The sequence below is a fragment of the Bidens hawaiensis genome, unplaced genomic scaffold, assembly GCF_021521415.1.
Source record: "Bidens hawaiensis isolate Kalapana, Puna unplaced genomic scaffold, B.hawaiensis_p1.1 tig00013690_1, whole genome shotgun sequence".
Classification (NCBI taxonomy): domain Eukaryota; kingdom Viridiplantae; phylum Streptophyta; class Magnoliopsida; order Asterales; family Asteraceae; genus Bidens; species Bidens hawaiensis.
Window position 1 is genome coordinate 362038 of NW_027492164.1, and position 19695 is coordinate 381732.

General features: G+C 33.9%; 3 pseudogenes across 2 annotated transcripts in view; all 3 read left to right on the forward strand.

Moving 5' to 3' along the window:
- Window positions 1-19695, forward strand: part of LOC143544700 (paired amphipathic helix protein Sin3-like 3) — a 129408-nt pseudogene that overhangs the window by 18678 nt on the left and 91035 nt on the right. The window contains exon 17 of the transcript XR_013137293.1: window positions 6711-6816. The product of XR_013137293.1 is annotated as a paired amphipathic helix protein Sin3-like 3 (transcript). The remainder of the gene's footprint in view (window positions 1-6710; window positions 6817-19695) is intronic.
- LOC143544711 (putative pre-mRNA-splicing factor ATP-dependent RNA helicase DEAH4) lies at window positions 10853-15354 on the forward strand (annotated as a pseudogene). The gene is made up of 13 exons (XR_013137294.1): window positions 10853-11187; window positions 11684-11736; window positions 11850-11938; window positions 12111-12202; window positions 12310-12396; window positions 13060-13265; window positions 13373-13466; window positions 13646-13769; window positions 13876-14026; window positions 14137-14206; window positions 14507-14667; window positions 14801-14976; window positions 15101-15354. The product of XR_013137294.1 is annotated as a putative pre-mRNA-splicing factor ATP-dependent RNA helicase DEAH4 (transcript).
- Window positions 17766-19499, forward strand: LOC143544708 (UDP-glucosyltransferase 29 pseudogene; annotated as a pseudogene).

The window sequence follows — 19695 nt, forward strand, 5'->3', positions numbered from 1 at the left end:
GATTTGCTTTGATCAGCGTTTAGACGCTGTCGGATTATTGGAGCCTCTGGCCATGGGAGCCTCTCGGTGGCAAATATCTCGGTGACGCTTTTGGTGAGTGGCGTCCATCTGGGATTCCGGTTCGACGACTGCATGTTGTCCCTTCCGCCTAACCGAGGGTGAGAGCCGGATGAGGTGTCAAAGTTTACCCTTGACTGCCAAATACCAAGCTTCCTCTTTTTGTTTTGTCGAGCGGTAAGGACGTTATTTTCTCTTGTTTTCTAGGTGTAGAGGTTTGTGTTCTGGGGAATATCTCTACCCAGTTGCTTCTCCGTTTCCGCAAAGCGTTTAGCTGCCGTCATGATGGCATCCCACGTGGATGGCATGCCGTCTTTACCCGTCAAGGTGCGGATGAGGTCTGGGTCTTCAGCGCCCTGGATGAAAGCAGCGCGAACAAGATCTTCGCTAATAGTGCCCAGACTTAGCTTCTTTGAGTTGAAGCGCGTGATGAAGTCTAGCAAAGACTCATCTTCCTCTCGGATGCAGTTGAGGATCGTCCATTGCTCTTCAGTATATTTTCTTTGTTGACTGAAGTGCTGGCTGAACTTGTGCTGGAAATCTGCCCAATCATAGATGTGGTGGACCGGTAGATGATCAAACCACGCTCTGGCTGCCCCGACGAGCGTCATTTGGAACATGTAACACCATGTGGGTTCCGTCCAATTACTGACGGTTGCCCCCGCTATGAATCTGTTCAAGTGATCGTCCGGGTCAGATACGCCATCATAAGTGCCTATGTTGGACATCTGTTTGGCACTTTTTGGAGCGATTGCTTCCGCAATGTCCCTTGCAAATTTGGACGTTCCCGCATTCGCAACATTTGGTCTGAAAGTCTTGGTGAAGTCGCGTGGGTTCCCCCCGTGTTCTTTGGTTTGAAAGTTTCTTCAAAATTTCTTCTTGAGTGGAAGTCTGCTTCTTTAAGCTTCTCTTTCGCCCTATGGCGTGGGTTTGCGTCACTGTCAGATTCTTCCCAATCTTCATCATACTCGCACTCATTGCTCATGTTGAGCTGTTGTCGAGTACTTCCGAATTCGTCATTGGCCTGTTGGAGTGAACGTAAACGTTCGTCCAACTCGGCTTGGAATTCTTTTTGACGTGCTTCCGCCCAAGCTTTAACTTGTTCTAGTGTTTGGCGGGGAAGCCTCGTCTGTTGTTTCTCCAACTGGGTATCAATGAATCCCAGGGGAGGATTGTTTACTGCACTTGCCCCGGCTTGGGTAACCAGGGTAGTGTTCGTAAAAATCGTGTATTCACCCGTGTTCCCCCCAGTAGCTGGGGTTGTGGTTACCGGATTTTCTTGGTCACTCGGTGGCTTTGGCATCGGAGTAACCTTAACCATCTTTCCAGAAGTTTGAAAAAACTGAGAAAAAAGATGAATAAGTTCTAGCTTAATGCACGGATGACGCCAATGAAGAAACACTAAATGACCCCGGCAGATTAAGGATAATCTGGGGGTTAAGTAGATGTTTCCCACGAGGGTTAGGTCCGGCAAAGATGGTTATTCTTCTCGACCTGCAAAACAGACACCGTAAGCTCGTCACTGAGAAGGGGGGGTTCCTCCTTGTGACCACCCTCCGGCGTGAGAATCAGACTAGATTGCTCTGAATATAAGTGTATATTGAAAGAAATAGCTAGAGAGAAGATAAGATGATATGAGATGATAATAAGATATGATACCGTTCCAAGGTGTTGGAGTATTTATAGCCGAAGGTAGGTTTCCAAGCAGTTACGGCCGGCTGTATATAATATTCCTTTTCCACCAACCATGGGTTATGTTAGTGCCACGATGGGAGTTGGTGGGTAGGCAGCGGCTGATAGTGACATTTTTTACTGGAGCGTGCTCCTCCTGGTACTATTGTCGGTGGGCTGTCACCCTGTGATTGGTTCATGGGTCGCTTTCGTCAGATCTTGTCTATTTGTCCATACCTTGGTAGGTATAGTACAAAAGATCTTCTAGAAGCGTACGGACTGGCTCTTTTGGGCGGGAATATTCCCGCCTTACTCATTCATTCTTCAGGTGACATTACTGAAGTATTAAGAGTTAGTGCCTTATGTGCGTAGCCTCACTGTTAGTGCGGGTAGCCTTCCTTCTTGGCTTGTATCTACAGCTGCGGGAACAGGCAGGGTACTTTACCAAGGGAGGCTTTCCTGCGGGAACAGCTGGCTTACTGCGTGTAAGGTCTTCATCTCTGAGCATGGTGGATCCTGCGGATCCAGTTGGTCTTTGCGCAGACGTCCCTCTTCAAGGTGAGTCTTGCGGGTCCAACTGGGCTTTGCTGGGACCTACCTCTTCACCGAGGTTAGTCTTATACAAACCCAAACCATGGAACTTGTAAATAAGATGAACAAACTAAAAGGGTTAGAAGTTAGTTATAAGTTATATGTATAATAAGTTATGTGTGTGTAAATATATATCAAGAACACGAGGTCCTCCATGAAGCCTTGCCTGTCGAAACTTAACCAACCGGAGTCGGTGAAGTAGCAAATAAAGGAAACAAGGGGTGTGTATTATATATATGTTGTACCACCATATTCAAGAGTTAGTAATGTTAGATGAACAAGTTAGAATTAAAGATAAAACTCAGTTTGACTTTTAGAAGTCAAACCTTCAAGAACACAATGAAAATAACCTTAAGATCTTTGAATTTGAGATTGAATTTGGGGTTGTAGTAGAGATTAATGGATGGAAAGGGTGGTGTATATATAGGGTAAGTTGAAATGGTCAAGCATAAAGGGTTTTGCATGAAAATGGGGTGTTTTGGGTCACATGTATGAATAAAAACAACCAAAACGAGCTGCTGATCTGCAGGTCCGGTCACGGTACGCTCCCAAGTATTTGATGTCTGGTCGCGATACGCTATGGGTGCAAATATGATATTTTTCAATTTTCAAAAATGGCAGTTTTGGTCCCTGCAGTTCGTTTTAAGTGATTTTTAAGCGTTTTAAAGACCGAAATGAATGTTTTCAAGACCCAACAAGTGTAAAACAATATTGTAACATAAAATCCATCATTTTGATTATATCCAAGGTTTCGGTTTACAAAACGGGTCGGTTTACATCAATAAAGTTTACAAAACGAATACGAATCGAGACCCGAAATTGACGATTGTCACAACAGGTCATGAGTAAACGGTGCAATGTGCACTCTATGATTGCATGAGTTGCAACGTGTCACATTTTGATTGGCTATGACAATTCATCGGCTAGTTGTAAACAGTCTGTTATGGGTATAAAGCATGTAAGGTTTCTTATAGATGTAAACAAGTCGAGTGTCTAGCCAGCTACGCATTGAGGCAAAAACACCTCAAATTAGAATATATCAATTGAAGTACTTGGCTTGGTAAAAGTTCATGGTTACTCTTGGTGGCGAAGCATCATTTGTAATGAACCATCATTGTTAATCGTGAGTTCTTTTTGTCTTTGGTTTCGAATCCATTTTGGAATGCATTTTTCTTTTTAAATTATATTTTAAACATGATTGCTATTGTTTATAACACAAATTGCTGCATTACCTATAGGATGATAAGAAATCAAATCTTTGGCCACAATCACACCGTTTGATGATTTGCATTTTGTCGAGAAAGAAGATGGTACACCTGCTAATGTGTTCAAACCAAGGTCAAATCTTCTAACACCTTGGTTTATAAACATTGATTTTTAGTAATTGTTATAACTTTTGTTTTGACCGATCCATACAAATACAGAGGAATATGTTAGTCTATATTGTGTGAATTTGTGATACGACCGGAACGAAACACGAAATTTGCATCTTTCGGTTTGGTATAGATGGGTTCAGGTCGCTCTCGTGAACCCGTTTAGCTAATTGGGTCGTGTTCAGGTCAAAACCGGTGGGTTTGTGGGTCGACCCGTTTAACGGATTTCTTTCCTTTAACATATGTGTGCAAATATAGTAGTTGTCGTAGCGTATGCTTTAATTTTTTACTAACTTGCTTTAACTTTATCTATGCAGAAATAAAAGAAGATATGCGTGTGATGATGAAGATATAGCATTGGTGCAAGCCATGGAGGAAGTTCAAATATCAAATGGGATTGGGATTGATTGCAAGATAAATTGCATTATACCCTTAGCCCATGAACCTTAAGATGATACTCATCCTTCAAGCCTAATAAATTTCAAGTCTATGCTCTTTAACAATATTTATTTTTTAAAATAAACAATAAACTTAAATCAAGCATAATAATAATTTTTTATTACTATTTCAGTGAAATTAGGATGTTACATCTCGTGTGTTGTTGTGGAAAAGACTTGGATCTCGTTTCGTAAACAACTTTATATTTTAGTTACTTTCACAATGTAACCAGATATGATACAAAATTTGGCTCGACCAGTGTAATTATTCGAAGAAGAAGGAAAATGTGGTGTAAGGAATATTTGTATAATGTGTTGGGTGATTTGGAAATGATTTGAATATGAAGTTCATTTTTTATTCGATTGTCCATTTTTAATTTTATGGATTGTTACTAGAAACAAAAACATTAGTATTTCGTAAACCGGTAGTTTCAAAACCCTCTTCTTTCATGTGATTTTGCTTTAGTGTTATTTAGTTTGCTTTTTCTAACAATCATCTTTTTATATAAAATTAGTTATTAAATAAAATAAATCAAATGTTGTTTTATTCATGAGAATTGAAATAATATGTTTTGACATATTTGCAGAAGAACACTTAAGAATGAAAAGCAAAACAAAAGACTAAAGAGTTTTGAACTATAAATAACAATTATAAGTGGCTGCAAAAAGTATTATAATTTAGACCATGGAGTTTTTTACTGCGAATCTTAATTATTTAATTTTAATGGAAAGTTGTAATAGTGTTATTAATTTCTTTATTATTAGGAGTGACTAAATCTTTTGTAATCACCTTCGTGTGGATGATTCGTTTATGTGAACCCTGTTTATTTTAGTTCATTGAATTGTTTTTCTTTATTTGAAAAATACCTGTGGTTTGATTTATTTAAATGAATTGTTTATGTTTCATTTGTCAATATTTTATCCTTCACATTTGTTTTCTTGCATCATAAGCGGTTTGGTAACTATGAGGGGTAGATGGCATTTATAATTTAGTAACTAGATTGCACGAGTTCATATTAAAAACTTGTGTTTAATTATCACTTGAGTTAACCATTTACAAGACCATATCTATATGTTTAAGGGATCTACCTACTTAAAAAGGTTTCGGTGGATCATTGAACCTAAATCCGAATGGGGTTACATCTTCTTTATATAAATTTTAATTATAATCAAGTACCTAGCTTTATTATAAAAATAATTTAAAGATTATACAATTTGCTTAAGTATTTAGTAAACTTAGTTTATAAACTAAACACTTTTCACTAATTTTATATGGAGATGACCTTTGTTAGCCGTATTCGTATAGGTATTTAAAAGATCATAATTACTTTAATTTTTATTGGACCACGACATCTAGATCATTTAAAATAAATGATTATATCAACCAACTTGAAGGTTTGTGCTGAGTAGTGTACATTTCATTTGCTTCTTATCAATTTATTTACTGTTGTTTTTTTTTCATTTCTACTTTAGGTATGTTATATACATGTCTATGATAAATATAGGATGTTAGAGTTTAAGTCAATAAATTAATTTAGGGAGATTTTGTAAGGACCATTGTTTGTAAAGTTAATCATAACGGTAGCGATATGGTGAAGTTAATAAAAGTCATGGTGGAAAATCCAAACACACATGGAAATAAAAGTGTCATTGTGACAAAAAGGTGCAACGTGGCAAACTATGATTGCACGAGTTGCAATGTGTCAAAATTTGATTGACTATGACAAGTCATAAGTAAACGGTACAACGTGCCACTCTATGATTGCATGAGTTGCAACGTGTCACGCTTTGATCGGCTATGACCAGTCATCAGCTAGTTGTAAACAAGTTGTTATGGGTATAAAGCCTGTAAGGTTTCTTATAAATGTAAACAAATCAAGTGTATGGCCAGCTACCGATTGAGGGAAAAACACCTCAAATTAGAATATATCAATTGAAGTACCTAGCTTGGGTAAAAGTTCAAGGTTACTCTTGGTGGCGAAGCATCGTTTATAATAAACCACCATTGTTAATCGTGAGTTCTTTTTGTCTGTGGTCCTGGATCCATTTTGGAATGCATTTTTCTTTTTAAATTTATGTTTTAAACATGATTGCTATTGTTTATAACACATATTGTTGCATTATCTACAGGATGATAAGAAATCAAATCTCTTGCCACAATCACACCGTTTGATGATTTGCATTTTGTCGAGAAGAAGATGATACGCCTGCTAGTGTTTCAAACCAAGGTCAAATCTTCTAACACCTTGGTTTATAAACGTTGATTTTTGTAATTGTTATAACTTTTGTTTTGACTGAATCCATACAAATACAAAGGAATTTGTCAGTCTATATTGTGTGAATTTGTGATACGACTAGAACGTAACACGGAATTTGCATTATTTGGTTTGGTATAAATGGGTTCGGGTTGCTCTCGTTAACCCGTTTAGCTAATTAGGTCGTGTTCAGGTCAAAACCGGTGGGTTTGTGGGTCGACCCGTTTAACGGATTTCTTTCCTTTAACATATGTGCGAAGTTCTAGTAGTTGTCGTAGCTTGTGCTTTAATTTGTTACAAACCTGCTTTTAACTTTATCTATGCAGAAATAAAAGAAGATATGCGTGTGATGATGAAGATTTAACATTGGTGCAAGCCATGGAGGAAGTTCAAATATCAAATGGGATTGGGATTGAATGCAAGATAAACTGCGTTATACCCTTAGCCCATGAACCTTAAGATGATGCTCATCCTTCAAGCCCAATGAATTTCAAGTCTATGCTCTTTAAAAATATTTATTTTTAAAAATAAACAATAAACTTAAATCAAGCATAATAATAATTTTTTATTACTATTTTAGTGAAATTCGGATGTTACATCTCGTGTGTTGTTGTGGAAAAGGCTTGGATCTAGTTTCGTAAATAACTTTATATTTTAGTTACTTCCACAATGCAACCAGATACGATACAAAATTGGCTCGAGCACTGTAATTATTCAAAAAAGAAGGAAATCTGGTGTAAGGAATATTTGTATAATGTAGTGGATGATATGGAAATGATTTGAAGATGAAGTTCATTTTTTATTAGATTGTCCATTTTTCATTTTTATGGATTGTTACTAGAAAAAAAACATTAGTATTTAGTAGACCAAGTAGTTTCAAAACTCTCTTCTTTCATGTAATTTTATTTTAGTGTTGTTTAGTTAGCTTTTTCTAACCATAATCTTTTTATATAAAATTAGTTGTTAAAAGAATAAAATCAAATGGTGTTTTATTCATGAGAATTGAAATAATGTGTTTTGACATATTTACATAAGAACACTTGGGAATGACAAGCAAAACAAAAGTCTAAAGAGTTTTGAGCTATAAATAACAATTATAAGTGGCTGCAAAAAGTATTATAACTTGGACTATGGAGTGTTATACTGAGAATCTTAGTTATTTAATTTTAATGACAATTTTAAAAGTGTTATTAATTTCTTTATTATTATAAGTGACTTAATTTTTTGTAATCACCTCCGTGTGGTTGGTTCGTTTATGTGAATCTAGTTCATTAGATTGTTTTTCTTTATTTGAAAAATACTTATGGTTTGATTTATTTAAATGAATTGTTTATATTTCATTTGTCCATCTTTTATCCTTCGCATTCATTTTCCAGCATCATGAGCGGTTTGATAACTATGAGGGGTATGTGGCATTTATAATTTGGTAATTAGATTACACGAGTTCATATTAAAAACTTATGTTTAATTATCACTTGAGTTAACCATTTACAAGACCATATCAATATATTTGTGGGATCTACCTACTTAAAAAGGTTTTGGTGGATTATTGAGCCGGAAATCCGGAAGGGTTACTATTCTTTATCTAAATTTTGATTTATGAGGAAAATTATAGTAAAACTTGAAAACATTTCATTCATTGATAAGGAAATTAAGCTCGTTTTATGTGATGAAAGTTGTGAAATTCTTATTAAATTATGCTTGTAAATCAAACATGTACGTTATGATGTAGTTTTATTAATTACATCAGAATTTATGAATTTCACCCTAGAAAACAAACATTAAGCAAGAGATTAATTACTAAAACAAGCCACTCATATAATTTAAATTCGTTATAATTTTATAATAAAAAAATAAATTAATGAGTATGTATCTCAAATAACAATATATAATTTTAATAAAACTTTGACTTTTGTATACACTTTTAAAGTTCCACCTGTAAATAACATTATCACAAGATTATTTAGTTTTTGAGAAACATTAAATACAAAAATTTTAAATCAGTTATAATTGTTTAATAAACAAATGAATTAGTCTGTATATATCTAAAATACTAATATTTAAAAACAATTAGGATGATCCGTTAATTAGTAATACTTATTCTAGGAATATGATTCTAGTTATAAACTTTTAATCAAAACTCTTGTTATAAATACTTCTTTCACCAACACCAATTCACATATCATTTTCCTCAAGAAATCTTAATGAGTTAAGAAGATGATGAACTTTTGCAAAAAGTTAGTTGTCGTGTTGTTACTCTTACCTCTTGTTATCACCACCGCCTCCACTAATTCGCTGGAAACCGCCACCACCACCATCTTGAACCCGAAGCACATATATCATCCTTACTTAAAGTCGCACTTGGTCCATACTCGTAGGCTACTTCTACCACAACCGTCTTTGTTGCCGGAAGAAATCGATCCAAGATATGGAGTTGCAAAAAGATTAGCCCTTCTGGACCTAACCCAATTCACCACTAAAAGCTTCAAGTTCCCGTTGCATTGATCCAAGATTTTATAATTAGATTGTTTCTTTCCGTTTATTTAATCGTGATGTTTTATTTTACATGTTATATTATTGTTGATTTTTAGTTATTGGCAGGGGCGGATCTAGTGTTCGGTCAGGGGGCGTTTGAACCCACTCTAGTCCATAGTTTCATTTATAAATTTTTAATATATAAGGTCCAAATACCCAAGTGACTCATCCAAAAAAAATTTAGTGACCCATCCGAAAATATTTTAGTGACCAATTCATAATTTTTTTAGTGCCCCAACTTACCTTTTTAAACTATGTGTTAGAGATGAATGTAGTAATCCTTCTTCTCAAAATCAAGCAATCAAGATGTTAGGCTATTTAAACTCATTTGAATTTATTTTTTATTTGCAATTGATGTTACACATTTTAGGGCTTACAAATGTATTATCACGAGCTCTACAAAGAAGAGAACAATATATTTTGGAAGTTGTTTATTGGTGGAAACGATTAAAGGACAGTTGCAAGAGTATAGAGAAAATGGATATGATCGGCTTTTAGAGAAAGTACATTCATTTTGTGGAAAATATGGTATTCAAATTTTGCACATGGTATAAAACTATGTCGATGACACTGGTTATAGACCCAAAAGACAAAGGTACATAATCACCAATCAACATTATTATAATTTTTATTGTTTCAACAGTGTTGTCGATATGGAAATTCAAGAATTTGGTAATCGTTTTAATGAAATTAACACGGATTTACTTCAAATCATGTTGGTTTTCAATCCGTATGATTCATTTTTCAAGTTTGATGGATCAAAGGTAATGAGACTGTGTGAGTTTTAGCCATATGGTTTTGATAATGGGGACAAAATTGTTCATGCATTTCAACTTGGCTTGTACATTGATAGTGTGCGAAAAGATGAAAAATTTGCTAATCTGAAATGTATTACTGATCTTGCAAGAGTTATGGTGGAAACAAGGAAACATATGTCTTTTCATTTAGTTTATCGATTATTAAAGCTAACATTAATTTTGCATATTGCAACAGCAACAGTTGAGAGATGTTTTTCGGCAACCAAGATCATAAAGACAAATTTAGGTAATTGATTTGGTGAAGATTTTTTGAATGCTTGTGTAATTTGTAGTGTTGAAAAGAAGCACTTTTAAGTGTTACGAACGAAGCTGTAATTGACCGTTTTTAAAAGATAAAATCATGTAAAGGTCAATTGTAATATTTATTTTGTTTATCTTTAATGAAATTTAATGTTTACATTTCTATACGTAGTTTGTTTAATGTAAATTTTTTACTCGACTCGTTACGGTTTGACCCGACCCACATTGGTTTGACTTGTTTTAGTTTGAATTGACGAGTTCTAGGTTGAACTTTTTTTTTTTGCAACCACTGGCTAATTTTCTGGATCCGCCAGTGGTTATTGGTATCAAACTTGTGTATTGACATGATTTTCTTGAATAACATATGTTCCATATCTTGGTTGATAACCTTTGTTGTTAAAAAATGTAGTGAACGTAAATTAAGAATTGTTTTAATTTTTTATTTAGTTTTCAATGCATAAATGTAAACGTGAAAATTAACATGCATAAGATAAACGTGGCTCTCAATCTTCTACTGAGGCTTCAAGATTTAAGCTCAAACCGTAAGATCTTGTCTTATATTCTGTAACTAAGACTGAACTATATAAAGATAATGCACTAGTATTCATGAAGCATTATATTTTTTTCTTACTTTATGATTATGCTGTTATACCAGTTCATTAGTTATTATTGTCTTGGTGATAGCTTCATTATATTAATTATATGTAGAGTAAATGCCCATGAAACCTTACACCATAAAATTCTTGTAACATTTACAAGGTTAAAAAAGAAGTCATCAGATTATTCACAAATATGCCTTTTTTTGCATGATTAAGTCCCCAATCTACAAAAAATAAGTCTTTCTTTTGCATGATCAAGTCTCTAAACTTTATAGAAAGGACCTTTTTGTTAAGTATATGAGTTTTATTAAGTTTAGGGACTTCATAATGCAAAAGTAAAGTTGAAGACTCAAGAGCTTATGTGTGGATTAAATACATGATATTATGTTTTAGGGATATATTGATGGGGTTGATGAAGCGGTTGATTAAATTGCGTCCTCCAATTTGAAAGTGTTGATCACTTCAGCTACTCTTGATGGTGAAAAGGTGTCAAAGTTTTTCTCTGATTGCCCGATTCTAAATGTTCCTGGGAAATTGTTTCCTGTAGAAATCTCTTAATAGTGCAGAGCAACCGAAAAGTTATATCGAGTCTTCTTTGAGAAAAGCTATTGGTAAGCATACATATCTTTTATCATTCACCATGATCACCATAGTTGTATGATTGATTTTGTGCTCACATTTGCATTTCATATTCAGTAGATAACGTGTTAGGGGTCTGTGGGTTTGCTTATTAAAACAATTTAGCTGCGTATCGTGTTTTTAAAAGCAGATAAGCACTTTTGAGTGTATGAATGAAGAAAAGTGTGAATGACATCCATATACTTTTAGGTAAATTGTAATATAAGTTGTTTTCAATAAGCAGTTTGAAATTGTTTGTTCCAACTGATTATTCTTTGTGGATTCCAAATTACAGTTTTGCTCTTCGAATGAAATGTAACCATATTTGTAAAGTTGTAAGTTGTTTAAATAAGCAATACCAAAGTCCCCTCAAAGTGCATCATTTTTCTGTTGCTTTTTTTTTTTAAATAATTTTTTATGTTATATGCTGAAATGCTAAGTTGCTGATTACTATTTTTGGGACTCTTATGCTGGTAAACTTTTTTTCAGATATACACGTTAATGAACCCGAAGGGGACATTTTGATATTTATGACCGGGCAGGTAATTTATATTTCATGTCTTATAATACCTGCTTTTGCTGTAATAGTTTTTTTCTTACACATTGTTCTTTGCTATTTATATTATCTATTGGAAAGTGATAAGATTTTCTTTAGGATGACATAGAGAAATTGGAGGAAAAGATTCAAAGCCTTGAGATAGGATCTTGTTTGGGCTTCATGGCTCTTTGCCACCTGAAATGCAGGCATGTGATAAACGTCCCCCTTATTCAATTATTTTTTTTCTTTCTCTGATTTTGATTATTTATTCTTATGTTGGTGACATGTTACTTATTTTCACATTTAGCTAATCTTTTCCTCATTTCTTATACAACCATTTTCGCTATAACTGATGTTGAGTCTTGCTTGTTTCTGCAGGTGCGAGTATTTAGTCCTCCGCCTCCAAATTGTAGGCGTTTTATTGTGGCTACAAATATTGCTGAAACCTCATTGACTGTTGATGGTGTTGTGTAAGTGACTTCATACTTGCAAGTTGCAAGGGAGTTTGTTATTGTGTCAACTTAACAACATATTAAAAACATGGTTTTGATTTAAAATGTTGCTTTATCATTCATAGGTATGTCATCGACTCTGGCTATGTGAAGCAACGGCAATATAATCCATCAAGCGGAATGTATTCCCTCGATGTTGTTCAGATTAGCAGGTAATAACTAATTGTATAGGTTTGACTATTTGACTTAATTTTCATAATTTTTTTAGAGACGTTATAGATGTCCACGAATTAAGTATTTAATTTCAAGATAAGTTTAGATGAAATTAGTTATGTTTATTTATAATTCAATCATTATTCTAGACAAACTTTGATTAATATAGAGTACAAATTAGATGACGGATGTCAGTGAATTTTATGTCTATATATTTCATGTTTTGATCATGACGAATACAACAACAAACATAATGCTTTTAGTTTTCTCATAAGCAATCACGCACACGTTTCTTTTTCTTGCATGCTTTTATGATTTAAATTGTATTACTTTCCTGAAAAATCTCATTTTTAATTGACAATCAAAAGTTTAGGAAAAACCTTATGGACTTTTGTTGATTTAACACACAATTCCCTGAACTTTATTGCATGGTTATGTCTCTAAACTTTTAAAATTCAACTAAAAGGTCCTTTATATAAAGTTTAGGGACTTGATCATGCAAAAAGTGTTCAAACAACAAGGACTTGTGTGCGGTTTTTTAGCTTTTAGCGGAAGTACATAAGGTCCTTTCAACAAATTCTTCATCTTCTTGTTGGTTTGTAACAGTTGATTTTCTTGTAAATAGAGTATTTTCTGAATTTTGTTTGATTATTTAATGGAAGGGTGCAAGCCAACCAACGAGCAGGGCGAGCTGGGAGAACGAAGTGCTATCGGTTATACCCATTGGCTGTTTACCATGACGATTTGCTGGATGCTACTGTGCCTGAAATACAACGCTCTTCTCTAGCTGGAAGTGTTCTTTATTTAAAATCACTTGACCTTCCTGATATTGATATTCTTAAATTTGACTTTCTTGATCCACCTTCACGTAAGTTCTTTATTTAAGGTTTTAACGGGACTCTGTTCACTTACACACTTAATATGTCCGGTTTTTCCACGAGCTCATAGGATAACCTTTCATGACTTTTGCTGCAGTTGAGTCTTTACAAGATGCTCTTAAGCAACTGTTTTTGGTTGATGCCTTAGATGAAAATGGTGCCATCACAGAGGATAGGAAAAACTATGGCAGGTATTGCATTAAAATGATGTGTTGCTCTTGAAATTTATTAACTTCTATAATCATATTTGACACACACATATTTTTTATGCAAAATCCAACATGTTCATGTTGAGACACTAGAAAATTGAAGTGTACTATCTGCCATTAATTTTTTTTCACTGTTGACCTGTTTAATATTCTTTTGATAGAGCTTCCTTTGGAACCTTCATTAGCAAGGACTTTAATTGAGGCAAATGAAAATGATTGTTTGACCCAAGCTTTGACTGTAGCTGCTATGCTATCGGTTGAAGGCACACTGCTTCATGGACGAAGGTATAATTCTAAGCATGCTACTTGTTTACCTTACACTTTTTGATATACATTATAATAGCATCATCAAGGTGTTCAACTTGTTTATGCATTATTTTATGATTTGCAGTAAAAGCAGCACAGACAAAAAGAGGAAGCCTCCTCCCTCAGAGCTTCCTGACGGTTTGGGATTGGGTGATCACATTCAGTTACTTCAAATCTATGAACTCTGGGACCAAACTGACTATAGTATTGACTGGTGCAAAGATAACAACTTACAGGTACTTTTTTTAACCTAGAATCATTAAGGGGAACCAATGTGTTGTGTTATATGCTATTCTTGCTCAATAGCTTGGACTTATACAGTATACTTTGTTATGTGTATATTCAGATACGGGGGATGCTATTCGCCAAAGATGTCCGTAAACAGCTGTCTCAAATAATGCAGAAAATTGCAAAAGGTTAGCCATGAACTGACTTAAAGTAACAGAAAATATATTTACTCAAGTTTTCATATTATAAGATGCCAAATAAACGAAAGCAGACATCATGCACCAAGATTATTCTAATTTCACAATAATAACATTTTTTACGCATTTACTTTTTTTTACAGGATTTTTTTTAACGACTACTTTTACAGAAGATGAATATGATGTTGCTTAATGTTTTGAAAACAAAAGTGATATCGAAAATTTAGAAACACATGCAAGAAATTTTGGATGGATCTATATGTAGTTAATCTTTGTATGTGTATGCATCAGGGAGCTTGGATGTAAAGAGAAAGGAAAGACGGAGAGATAGAGAACATGATTACAAGAGTTTAAGGAAGTCTCTGTGTGTTGGATATGCAAGCCAGCTGGCTGAACGGATGATTCGTCACAATGGTTATCGAACTCTTGGCTTCAAGTCTCAGCTTGTTCAGGTAATAATAAAAGGGTTTTTTTTATAGTTTTTCCTGATATTAGCATCCAACTTCAGTTTAGGTGCAAAACAGAAGCCAAAAAGAAAATAAAACGGGTTGTAATTATTTTGTTTTTTATCTTTTTGTTATGTAGGTGCATCCGTCTTCTGTATTGCGAACAGATGACGAAGGAATGCTTCCGAATTATGTTGTATACAATGAACTTATTTCCACTTCACGCCCGCTTATGCGTAATGTTTGTGAAGTAGAGATGCAATGGGTTACTCCAATATTGCAAAAGCTTGACAAAATAAATGTCAACAAGCTCAGGTACATAACTCTCTCTCCCTCTCTCTCTCTCTCTCTATATATATATATATATATATAATATATATATATAATATGCAGACATGTATATGTCCATTTAATAATTTTATTGTTATCTTTTAAGCAGTGGTGGAGCCTACCAGCCCATAGAGAACACCCAAGAAAACCCGAATATTCCCATTAAAGAGGTTAACAATGTGGCCCCTGCAGATGACTCCAGCAGTAGAATACAAGCAGCCCGTGACCGATTTCTTGCTCGTAAAGCAGGCAAATAAAATGGAAACTTTTGGTACACTCATTTTATAACCCCAAAATGCAGTATAGAAACACTCGATTTGCAACAGTTTTTTACACAATGTAACCTGTATTTAACTAACATTGTAGTTATACTAAAATTTTTGAATTTTTGATCATTTAATTAGCATGCTAATGGTTAACCGCATGATCTACATGCAACACGAGCCATGGTGGTGATCTAGGGAAATCTTTTGGAAAGAGAAACTGATGTTTTAGTATTTACTATTTACTTAAAGAGCCATCGGCTTCGGATTTATCTTCCATTTGACTTTTAAAGTCAAACATATTGATTTTGACTTTTAAAGTTAAATGTACTCCTTCAGTCCCAAGAAAGTTTTCCACCTTTCTCTGATTTTAGTTAGAAGTGTTTTGACTTTAAAGCTATTTTTTTCAAGTTTCCCATTCTTTCTTTCTTGTTGACAGCCTTTTGAGATAATAAGAAAATTTGTTTTATCAAATTGAATTTCATAAGACAGTCCGCAACATACGCATTTCTAACATGCTAGCCTAGTCAGTATGCCATATAAGTTTTCCACCTATTCTTCTCAAATGCACATTTTAGCCTCAATGTTACCATTTTCATTCTTTCTACATGCAACCTTATTATTTCCATATCATTACATTTATATTTTTATTTAACACACTATTATTTTTATTAAAGATATAATTTAAATAACTAAATAAAATTTATTAGTTAAGTTTTATTATAATATTATTCTTTTAATAAAATAGTCGTTGGAAAGGTATAAAATAAACTAGCAGTTGGATTTTTTAAATTCTCAACTAAATGGCCATTGTATGTTGTAAGATTATTAAACAAAATTAAAATAATACATAAATATATTGGCGTTAACTTTAAAAATATTGAATAGATAAACCATAATAAGTTATTTATAATGGTATTTATTAAAATATTATATATTTATTAGTTATTATTGTTAAGTATGATGTTAATTATTTATTCTTATTTATTGATATTTATTATTATTATTGAAAAAAGAATATGATGTGAGTGTAGTAGTGGACCCACCAAAAGATGCATTTATCCACGTGCGTCTACCTGTATGCCTGGAGTGCACTGGTCATGTCACAACGTGTGCCGTATTTAATCCGCGTTGTGGGTGGTTTAATAAAAGTTACAAATTTAACAAATATGTTCAGTATTTATTATTGATGAGGAACTAATATCTCAATTGGTTGACTCACAATCTCACAGGTAAAACATAAGGAGAAACAAGTATTTTCATCCTTTTAATCTTGCCAAATAAGGGTTTTTACACATTATTATTTTAGTCTTATTTGAGTTGTAGTGCATTTTTTTTTACATTTGATTCATAATAACTTTAGAAGATATATCTATGTCTCATTGCAATCATTATGACATACTAAGACTATGTGTAGTGATTTAATTAAAAAGTGAAAAACGTCATCATCCACGGACAAACTTTTACAAATAAATGAAAGTACTAAATGAAAATATTTGAATTTAGAACTCAAAAGGGTACTTATTCAAGAATGACTAAAATGAACCCATGCAAAGCCATAACTAAATAACTAATTAACTCAGTTTTTGTTTATGATTTCAGATTTTATTAAAAGTCTACATTCATTTTAAGTTCATACAAATAAGTGAATAACAATGTTGTACGGGTGTAAATATTAGATTAAAATAAACCCAGTAAAGTTATTTATTTATTATTTGGTTAAAATATGTTTCCCTTTTTTTCAAAGAAATATATTCCACATAAAAATGATCGAGATAATCAAAAAGTTAATATAAAATCCTTTCCAAATGTGAATACGATTAATATTAATACTAAAAAAATAGCTTAATAGTTTTTAATTTGATATATGTATGGATATTATTAAATGAAGAAAAAGGTTTTAGGGACTAATATGTATATAAATAATGTTAAAAGCTAATAGTAATTGATCTAATAATAAGTTCAGGAGAGTGTATATTCAGATAATATAGTGGGGGTACGTTTCACAGCACCCATTTTAAACATTGTATCAATTACATAATATGATAACAAATATTGTTACCAAAAATATATATATGATTTTTCCCATATTATTTTTCAAATTTAATAAAAATGAAACTTATAACGGCCAATCACATCCCAAAATTAATGCAATAAAACGCTTAAAATATGACCATTATTTGCGCATGTAATAATTAGAATACAAAATATTTTTGGTAACACTAAATATATTTCATTAATACCCAAAATCACATGCAATATTACCCAAACTAAATCAAATATATAGTTATGGCAGTTATTACCCAAAACCATAATAAGTTATTATTTTTTAATACGTATATTTTATATAGAAATAACCAAATATAATCCAAAAATAATAACATAACTGAAAATCTCATGCATGAAATGATCCAAATAAACTACCATCTTCACCTATATATATGTATATGTATAACAACATCTTCTACAAACAACCTTAACAACATTACCCATAACTTGAACCAGTTTTCCGATTTTCGACATGTCGATGAACCGAAAACAAACTGTCTTGATGTTCCCATGGCTAGGCCATGGTCACATTTCACCTTTCCTAGAACTAGCCAAAAAACTTAACAAAACAAACCTCTTCAACATCTACTTATGTTCCACTCCTGCTAACCTCAACTCCATCAACAAAACCGAGTGCGATTCCATTGGTTTCATCGAACTACACCTCCCGGCACTACCCGAGCTCCCACCACACTTTCACACCACAAATGGTTTACCATCCCATCTTATGCCTACTCTTAAACAAGTCTTTGACATGTCAAGCACAAAGTTTTCAAGAATCTTGAAAACATTAAAACCCGAGTTGTTAATTTACGATATGATCCAGTCGTGGGCCCCGGTGTCGGCTGCTGCGCTTGGAATCCCTTCGGTGGTGTTTGTGACTACTAGTGCTACTATGGCTGCTACCATGTTTCATCTTTACTTAAATTATTCTAAAGGCATTGGGTTCCCGTTTCGAAAGATTTACTTTCGGACGTATGAGTATAAGCATGTGCATGAGATTCTTGAGAGCTCGGCGAATGGACGGAAAGATAAGGATCGTGTGATGGAAGGTGTTGGGAAGTCGTCAAGTATTGTGCTGGTTAAGTCTGTTGAACTGGTTGAAGGTAAGTATGCTGATTATCTTTCTATGCTGACCGGTAAAAAAGTTGTACCGGTGGGTCCACTTGTGGTGGACCCATGTTGTAATAAAGATGGGGAACAGGAACAGGACAGTGTGATGCAGTGGCTTGACAGGAAGGAAACTGGGTCCACTGTGTTTGTTTCTTTCGGGAGTGAGTATTTTCTTTCGAGTGCGGATTTGGAGGAAATAGCTTATGGTTTGGAGATGAGTAATGTGAACTTTATTTGGGTATTAAGGTTTCCAAAAAGTGAAAAAAAAGTTGATATTTTTAAACATTTGCCATTAGGTTATGTTGAAAGAGTGAAAGATAGAGGCTTATTGGTCGACGGGTGGGCCCCGCAGACGATAATATTAAAGCATAAAAATATAGGTGGATTTGTGAGTCATTGTGGATGGAGTTCAGTAATGGAAGCAATGAAACTTGGTGTTCCAATAATAGCAATGCCAATGCATCTTGACCAGCCGGTCAATGCTCGGTTGGTGGTGGAAGTTGGGGTTGGGATGGAGGTGATTAGAGATGGAAACGGGCGGTTAATGCGTGAGAAAGTGGCTGCGGTTGTGCAGCGTGTGGTGGTTAGTGAGTTAGGACGAGTGGTTAGAGAAAAATCCAAGAAAATGAGTGTCAGTTTGATGGAAAACGGTGACGTGGAGATTGATGCGGTGGTGGATGAGCTGTTGAAACTGTGTCAAAGCGGTCGTGGTAATGATAGCCCAAAGGGTCTTCTGAAGACGAAAAGCGAGACGTTTGCTCTTGACTCGTATTTTGCAGTGGAAACTGAAGTTTAGTTTATCTTTAAAAGATGACTAAGTAAGGTACCGAAGAGCGAGTTTAATTAGAGTACTGCTTCTTCTGAGTATCGATTAGCTACCGTAACTCGGGTTTGTTTTTTGAAAATATTTTTAAATTATTTTCATTAAAACAAACTCAAATTCTGATGTTTTTGTTTTTGTGTTATAAGATGTTTAAGGGGAAAGGCTACCCTCTTTTGTGTAGCCTATATCAATTATTAATATATAACTGTTATGAAAATATTGAGTGCATGCTTCATAATTTTAGTTTTATATTTATATGTCAAACTTAGAGTCAAACAAATTTTAAGACAGTTGACTTTTAGAGTCAAACTTGTTACTTTGACTTTTAAAGTCAATGTCAAATTGGCACTCTATTTCTGTCCACTTTTCTCATTTTATTTTTCTGATAATGCGCTATTGATTCTAATGGCACGTCTAAACTAGCTACAACGGTGCTTCTAAGTTTGCCAGGTAAAA